Raw genomic sequence first — 9,694 nt, 5'->3', positions numbered from 1 at the left:
AGGAAAAATGTAAGTATAAAATCACAGCAAAGCGTTCATACTGCATGAACGAATAAACAATAAGAATCAATCTGAAAAAAAACGTACCCTTTACTATAAATATAAATTTTAATCATGAATTTCAATCCAATGGCATTATTTTAAAGAAATAAAATCGTCTGATTCGGTAAAAAAGAACCAAATAATGACTCTGTCTATTTAAAATTATGGTCTATCTAAACAACCATGTGGATTTGGTGTCCTAACTATCAGTAACAATTAACTGTATTAAGAACAATATTTTGGAATCTGCCTAGCTTGTCTCACATCTTTTAAGCCATTATATGTTTTGGGCAAAATCTGAGCAAAGAAGTACGCAATAAAACGCCAGAGCCAAAATGGAAAATTAGCATATGATAGGTTTGAATCTGGGAGAAATCGAAAATTCCGTGTTTTAATTGGTTTAAAACCAGGGCCAATAAAGAATCACTGAATTAAGTTGTATTCAGCACGCTAAGGTGATTTTATATTATTTTCCCTATTCCTCTTGGTCCGATGACCCAGGCAATTTCCAAAATGATTGCAGTATATGTTTTCTGTTTACATATCAGTTGGACCAAGAATACTCAACATTATAAGCACCAATCGAAGGCAACTGACAATTACATGTAACGTAGCCGGTTTCCCGCATCCAAATGTCACGTGGGAACAGGACGGGAACCACTTAAATAGCACTTTCGACTCTTTGTACGTTATGATGGGAGAAAGAGTTGTTGTTTACAATCAGAACTACTCTGATACATATAGGTGCATCGCAATGAACGAACATTCGCCATACAATGCAACAGATGATATACATATAAAAGGTATTTGTTGTAAAAATAGTGTTGTATTTTATCGATTTGGAATATGAGGCCCGTTTCAACTAAGATCTTAAGGTCGATTTTAGAAGCAAATTGATAATATCTTATTGGTATGGTTTCATTATTTTGCCAGAATTTTTGTGAATTGAACGTAAGCTAGTGATACAAATTTTGAGGGAATATAATTAAGCAATATTTTGCCATGATTAATGATGTTTATAAATAATTAGGATAATTGGAGTTACGACTATCATCTCCCATTAAGACTGCTCACAAAACTGCTATAACAACATTTTAGTAAATCCACATGCGTGGCGTTCTTACACTTTCTCTTGAGAAACAATATAATAGAAACAATATAATCTCATCTCGTTTAAATTTAAACGTGTAAGCTTAAAGTGAAGGTTAAGCTTCTGTATGTAAACACTTGAACTTTAGTATTGTTCATCATGTTTTTCAGATGGCCATTTCACTTCTACGACTGCAGGTGGAAAAGTCAAAAAAATATTCGAGTTGTTAGCCAGCATAATCATAACTTATTGTGCAATGTTGGAGGTGCAATAACTTAAATTTATTACGAAAATAGTGAGAAATGTAATATTTAAAATTATTTATTTGAAACATTCCAATCACATCCATCCTTTCATTTTATAGGCTTATCATGAATCATGAGAGTTCGTGTGTATCATCATTTAACTTATTATTTTTGACAATGTGAAATATACAAGTATAATAATTTCTTTCTAGCAAGCATATTGATTGGCTTTTACACTTACACAAATCTTGAGGTTAAAGGTTTCATGTTCCTTGTTTACACTGCTGGGTGACCCTCTCCTTCCAGTTTTGCCACTTTGTGTCGATCACCCTTCTACTAGTTATGCTATCGCAACCTGTATTATATTAAAACTAAATAGAATTGCGACAACGGCCCCTTCCGAGAAGATACCGAAAGGCTTCTGGGTCTCGGAGTCTCCCAATTTGACCGTGTGAAGGATCAATGGTATGTAATATGTTTGTTAGTCAATTCATAATACAAACGAAACCAGTTAATTCAGCCAGCCTTCTTTAACTTAGCTGAATGTAGTGGTACCCTAAATTCCAATCTAATTAAAGTATTTGATGTACATTTGAATACAACTGAAATACACTGACATATACATGATCACAATCGCAATTTATTATTTGATAAATTAATGCAGTCAATACCACAGTGCCTTCAGATTGACCAACGTCAGAAATTAAATGCAATGCCCAAGTTGCATAAGTTGTTTTAGACACCATCTCTTGAACTTATCTAAACATTACTTTAAAATATCATTATAAATTCCTGAACAAACAATAGTTCATTTAGTAGACGTCCATTGACCGTGATTATTTTTTCCTGTGATATTATGCTTGTGATCATATCAACACTGCTCATCTTCTTTTTCACCTTAGACGGTGATATTCATAAGACTTTTTTTTTAGTATATACTAACACTTTTTTATAATTTGTAGTGACAATGACACTACTGTACAAATGCAGGTATTGCAAATTTTACATTAGGCAACGCTGAATCTGCTTCAATGAGATATCGCGTAGCTTTAACAGTCTATGGATATCTATATGCACGTCTTTAGAAGTCTGCGCATTCAATGGTAGTCTGAAACTGCCACTTCCATCAAAAACAGTTTGTTTGCAAGACAATCGTCCATCCATGTGACTTTCGACCAAAATAAAAGACCGTGTATTGAAATAGATGGATAGTGTTTGTCATTCTGGGGATGTTATCCCGAACTGATACTTAGCCTTATTTACCTCGAAAGAATAGAGTAGGTGCTTTCCCTGTGTTTCGAAGCAGTCGTAACTGACGAACTCCTGAATTGTTTGTGTTTTATGAACAATATGTTTTCCTTGTAACTCCTATGTTAACACTTTTAAAGAAGAGGTTTTCACTTGTGTACGTCGTTGTCCATACTCGATATACATTGTTGTTCAAATCGTTTGTAGACTCAGACGTAGAAAGGCACTCGTATTGAATTAAAAAACAATAATCTTTTAATTATTCCATTTGTTTAACAAAATGATATAGTTTTACATGTACTTGTCAGTAAATGTAATCATTAATCCTTAACTTGACATGAAGTGAAAACAATGTCAAGGTTTCTGTTTTGCCATCTGAGTCTGGACTCAGTCTTGAGATTGTTTGTAATCATGGTCACTATCATGAAACACGTTAAACACTCACCGTTAGCTTTACAAAACAAATAAAACATTATACACTTTAATAATTTATTGTGTATTGTTTTAATGCGTTTTTCCATCTGAAGACATCCAATGTAATTACAGTCGGTATAATAAGTTGAACGTTCAATTTTGACTCTAAATTGTGAAACAAAAAAATGTGTTTTAGAACTAAACACACCAATTGAAAGTAAAACCCTCTGAATAAAAGCGGAGTAGATTACATCTTCTTAAAATATTTAAGAGTTCTGGAAAGCAGACTTTAAATGAATTAAACCATTGTGTTATTGTTACTCCTTTTTTGGTAATTTTACAAATTAAAATCCGGAAACCACCATTACAAGGTATGTGGGGATATACGGGGCACCGATACCTTTCACTATCGGCTCTCACTGAAGGGGGCATCGAACTTACTTGTATTCTTCTATACTAAAAAATCAATTTGATTGGACCATCTGCATGAATAATAATGCTGGATCTTATAAAGTTGTTTCAATCAAAGACCACCACTGTAACCTTCACCATAAAAGATATCTACCACCATGTTCGAAAATAGGTAAATGATAAGAAAATTGTGGTAATTGCATTTATCAAGACAGAATAAATTGAGTTGTGTATTTAACTACGATTTCTCGGAAATACTAGGCTAAATACGGTTAAACATGCTTAATTTAATCAATCAGCAATTACCAATCTATGTCCTAGGTCAATATATTTTGATGTTTAATAGACTGTCAATATGCGATTTGCAGTCCATGTCGACACTATTTGCATGTTGTTTTAATATGTGGTGCTACGATCTATGATGCATGTCAACAATATTTTTATGTTAGAAATATTGCCGATCAACGATGCAGGTCGACAATAATTTAATGTTTTTTTATTTCTCTGTCGAGCTACGATCTATCACATAGATCCACCAATTATGATGACCATTTCATTGTCGATCTATAGTCTATAATTTACAACACCAGTGGATGTTTTTCATGTGTTATATTTCGTCTAGCTACGATCTATGACTCAGGTAACCCAATTTTGAATTATATTTCGTTGTCGATCTACAATCTACGTCGACAATACGTTGTCGATCTAAGACCAAGGTTACCAAGTTTGATGTACTCATTCGATTGTCAGTCTACGATCAACCATCCAGGTCGACATTATTTGAATATTGTTTTATTTTGTGAATCTACCATCTACGATCAAGGTCAGCCAAATCTGAAGTTACATAGATTGTCGATCTACAATGTACGATCCAATTCAACAGTTTTGCATGTTGTTCTATATTTACGTTTTACTACCAAGGTCAACCAATTTTGATGTTTAACGGATTTTCTATCTAGGTTCTAGGTCTACATTGTAAACATGTTGCTTTCGTTTTTCCAGACATGATTTATGATCCAGGTCAACCAATTCCGATGCCGATTGTATTGTCGATCTACGATGTACGATCTAGGTTAAAAATATCTTTTTTTATTCTGTCGAGCTACGATAAATTACCATGGTCAATCAATTTTGATATAAAACAGATTATCGAGCTAAGATATTCGATCAATATCAACAAATATTATCTAATTTTGATGTTTAACATTGATGAGCTACGATGTATGACCCAGGTCAACAAAATCTGATATTTAAAAGATTGTCGATCTATAAGGCAGGTTGATAATATTTTAATGTTTATTTTTTCATTTTGTCGAGCTACGATATATGACTAAGGTCAGCCAATTCTGATGCACATTTCTTTGTCGATCTACGATCAACAGATTTGGATGATAAACAGATTGTCGAGCTACGATTTACGATCCAGATCAACCAGCTTTGATTTTAAACAGATTGTTTAGCTACGATATGTTACCCAGGTCAATAAATTTCGATACATAGAATGTCGATACTGACAAAATTGGTAGTTTTCGTCAATATTTTATGATAGATGACAAATATATGATAACACTCGCTTGGACTGTGAACAAGATAAACCATTGAAACGGTAAACGGTCCATTGAATAACTTGTTTTAAATTCGTACAAATTAACGCTAGATCGAGAGATAGTAAATCGTATTCATTATTTTACCAAATCGTTTTTCATCATTTCGGATTTACAACTCTACTTAAGCGGAACGCTCTCTCTGTATGTTTCCGTTCGGAAAAAACAAAACAACATTGTTCATGTCACATAAAATCTCGCTTTCCGACAGATATTTTTGACAGTACCGATATCTACCGATACCATACGGATAGTTTTTAATAGGAATGTAATTAGGACCACACTCATTCATAGTTTGTTAAATTTTAAAATGTTTAGATCCAGAATGTATCTATAAGTAATACAATCCGTACTTGTATTTTCCTTTTTATTGTTTTAATAATTTCAGTGAAAAATAAGTACAACATTAAATTTAATTACTAGCGACATGTTTTGAGTATTATTGTCAGAAATTAGTACGACGGAAGAGAATGATATCTCTAATATCTTCGCATGAGATACTACGAAACGTGAATGACTTGTACTATTTATTTAATATTTATATAAAAAAAAACTAGAGAAACCGCCTGTATCAATCTACAAATGAATCCATATTAAGGTTTTTGGTATTATATTTAACCAAAGCAGAAATATGGCATCAAGCACGCATAAACTGAACACCAGACCACTAACATATTCATCATTGCTAAGCAACAGGACTTACTTATCAGTTTGAAATAATCTTCAACACATACTTGTAACGTGTCATTTACGATAATTGTTGCGTGATGTCGAGCATATTCAAGAATCCTGATTTCTAAAGGATGACCTGCGATACCTATTTTAATATATGGACACTCGTTTAAATGAGTTTCATTTATATGAAATAACCGCAGATAACCAACGTATAAACTAAACACATACAAAACTTCAAGGTCCTGTCGAGAATTAATGAGAGAAATGTTGGAGATAGTGACTTCGTTTCCCATTGAAATCGTTTGAAATTTAAAGTTATTTACGAATGTTTTGGTGTTTGTAAGTATGTCGTAAACTGTGCACTCATGTGAAGTAAATATGGATAATTCTACCGAAGCGCTGCTCATGTCTAGCCTTAAAATATAGAGTGAAATAAATGGGCATGGATGATCAGCGTCAACGTCTATAGTATAAAACTTAAAATGTCTCTTTAAAAAGCGAACCATTCGGGCTCCAAATGTATTCGGATCAGAAATGATACCAGTCGTTACAACGTTAAGCTCAATTTCAATCGCATAATTGGAAAGTGTCCTTGCAAAGTCTTCACACACTCCAAACGCAGGCACGTAGAACGTGGGACAATGGAGCTGAGTACAAACATCCTGGAAAAGATATTAATGATAAAGTAACAATGTAAGTGCCTTCTAATTTATATCTCTAATGTTCTTTTTACATATCTAAAGGAAAAAAAACGCATTGAAAACCTCACATCACTCTTCCTTCTGTTGAGTGCTACCGTCTACAGATTGTAGTATAAGGTCAGGAACATACTCTCTAAAACAAATGTTTTTTAATGATTATATCTGATAAATAATGTTGTCAAGAAATAACTTGACTGGTGTCTTTTCGGGTACATTATGTTCTGTGTAAAATCGTATTGCAGTATATTACATTCTTGCAGAAAACAGTGTCCAAACCATAAAACGTCTCGGAAGAGCAAGTTATCAAGTTGAATGCTATTGTTGAAGCTTTTATAACGATTCAAATCGACAAGTTCTGTGTGTAAACAAAATGCAAATTGCTTTTGGCCATCTGCAGAATAAGTAAATAAGTTTTTTATTACCTGTGATGGATCATATATTTCTCCAACGCCGCATGGTCTTACACTTTGTTCTTCCATATTTGTGTTCAAAATCAACACAAATGATATCCCACCACTCTTAACTTCCTCACGGTAGTCAAGACATGTACCATTATCATCATCATGTAGAGCACCAACATTATAATCATTACTCTCCAAACATTGAAGGCAGTTTTGTGTTTTGTATATAACAGTATTAGCGTGAGCATGGGAAAACTTGCTGTAGTTTGTGCACATTTTTTGATCGTTGTAGTCGTTAGGCATTTCTAAATTCGTACAATTGCTGTATGTCGGCGTCAATTTCAAACATTCGTATTTAAGAATATCTTCGTACAAAACACGAGGTGGCGTCGAATTAATAATGCATGATTCAATAACAGCTTTTCTCATCTCCTCAATACTACTAAATGTTTTCTCTAACACATTGCTGCACAAAAATATATTCAATTCCCATTCAACAACATCGTGAACGCCATTACAGAGTGCACATTTCCTGTTTACAAATATGCGACCGTCAACTTTCCATGAAACCGGGATATAATCATTAAGGTCCGTCATGTCCATGCATGAAATATTTCCGATATAGTCTTCTGAACAGTTTGTGATGAAAACAAAACCCTTTTTGTCGTATAATTTCATTAACGTTGTACTTCTTGGAATGTTATATAACTCATCTTGAGAGTGGCAAAAATGAATTTGTTTCTGGAAGATGAAATTAAGTCCTGGATTATAATCGTAACAACACTTGCCAAACAGTGAACAATCTTCTGTACATAAGCAGCCTTCACAACATGATCTAAACATTGCGTTTGCCGTCATATTCTGCAACAAATGAAACAAAACATAAATACTTTTGGGGAAGAACGGTAACTTATCTCTAGCAACGTCTTTACAAGCCTAAACTAAATATTGGATTAATTAACCTTAAAAGTTTAAGTATTATAACAATTTAAATTGCACATTATTGGTATGTAAATAGCATATTGTGCATAAGTGTTGTACGTATTTACCTTTATCCATAAACCATTATTTTGCTCTTCCGTAAAAACGTTTTGATACATTTTTAAAGTCATGCCTATATTACATAAGTTGTATTTGGTATCTGCATGCTTATAAGGCGCATTGTTTAGAAAAAAATGCATGCGCTTATACGTGATTACGTACGACACTAACGCACAATAAATAAGTAAACTAACAGTTTAATCAGAATTACATTTAACAAGACATATCTCACAAACAAAAAAATGTATATTGTACAAACAAAACTGAACTGAGATGACCATTCCATCTTATCTATTGCTTGGTTTGTATTAACTACAAAAGGGACAATGCAACATATAATATGTCGAGAAATTCCAAGAAGTTTTGATTCGAAAATTAGTAATCATTTGACAAACATGAATTATAAAATCTGGAAATGTTAGTGCAGTTACAATCCGGACAATTAGATGATTTATTCAGTGACACTCATATTTGAAATAGTACACATAGACACAAGTATATCAACCATATATTAAGAGTGATTTACTTTTTACTTCAAAATTATGCATTGATGGAAAATAATAATAATTGATAACAACTTTTTATTAAATGGATAAAAACGCATAGACATGAACTAACCGGTGTGTCCGTATAAATTATATCTATCAACCATCCTTTAATTAGTTAGAAATACCGTGATCCTTTCTTTCAAACTAAAACGGTATCCTTCATAAGAACCATTTTCTTTTTTCAAAATTCTTTCGTACTTTAAGGAAAAGTAAAACTAATGTATTAATTGTGGTCTTGTTTTTTTAATGAGATTGCATTTTTAAGTTGCAAGGCTTAAGTGATTCATAAGGACAGAAAATACTGAAACTTAATGAAATGTGTGTAACTTTAGTTTAATTGGGCATGCGCATGATCGAGGCTGTTTAAGTAATTTGGAGAACATTACCCGAATGTGACCATTAGGACTGATTGACAGACGTAACTGAAACGTACACTATTTGTGTATAACCATAGTGTTGTTGTGAAAGTAAACGTGTTATTTAAATTAAATCATTCAAACATTATTTTACTCAAACTTCCATTCGTATAGCGAACACACCTGTTGATGATGTATATAAGTACGCCATGTAGTAAAAAGTAAATATATATCAATTAAATACAGAACATATATGCTAACAACACCAAATCGCATACTAAAATTTTTACGCAATTTATAATTATACAGTTTTTTATGTTGATTTCCAATGGTCTTTTCTTCGACGATGAATTATTCTGCGAGGCAATTATTACGGCTATAATGAACATGAACTGTAATGCGTATTCGATGCACTTTCTTTCCTTTTGACTGGACTATTTCCGTATTTTTAAAGCTTCTTTTCATTTTGCGGCTATCGCTACCTTTTCCGATCAAAATTTAAAAACAAATATACATATATTTATGTATTATACCAGACCCGGCTCTGACTCTCCCTAGCTAGTAAGTTATCAACAAACGACCAGGATAGGTTTGTATATGGGCAATATATATGCAGATGATGAGAGTTTTTGGCTTGTATCGACTGACATATATTACAAAGTACCTTCACAGGACCGGACGTGCAGAAAGTGTTGTAGGGACAGATTTCCGAGACATTCAATAACAGCATTGCGCCACGAAAGTTTGCCGTTAACATCACGCAACATAGCAGCATTGTGGACAACATCTTGTACCGAGATACCTGTAGTAATAGAAACAGAAACTGTAGTAGAAGCAGTTTTAGTCGTCGTGATATGAAATGGAAAAATGGAAATTATAGTATTGTAATAAATAAACCAGTCGCATGCGTAGTCAAAG

At 33.1% G+C, this 9,694-nt stretch overlaps 1 long non-coding RNA gene across 1 annotated transcript; it reads left to right on the top strand.

Moving 5' to 3' along the window:
• Positions 1-1,836, top strand: LOC128218352 (uncharacterized). Its single transcript, XR_008258358.1, has 3 exons — positions 1-845; positions 1,303-1,427; positions 1,684-1,836. It is a non-coding gene; the product is annotated as an uncharacterized LOC128218352 (long non-coding RNA).
• The last annotated feature ends 7,858 nt before the right edge of the window (positions 1,837-9,694 follow it).

The sequence above is a fragment of the Mya arenaria genome, chromosome 14 (assembly GCF_026914265.1).
Source record: "Mya arenaria isolate MELC-2E11 chromosome 14, ASM2691426v1".
Lineage (NCBI taxonomy): Eukaryota > Metazoa > Mollusca > Bivalvia > Myida > Myidae > Mya > Mya arenaria.
This window is presented reverse-complemented; position numbering and strand designations above follow the sequence as displayed.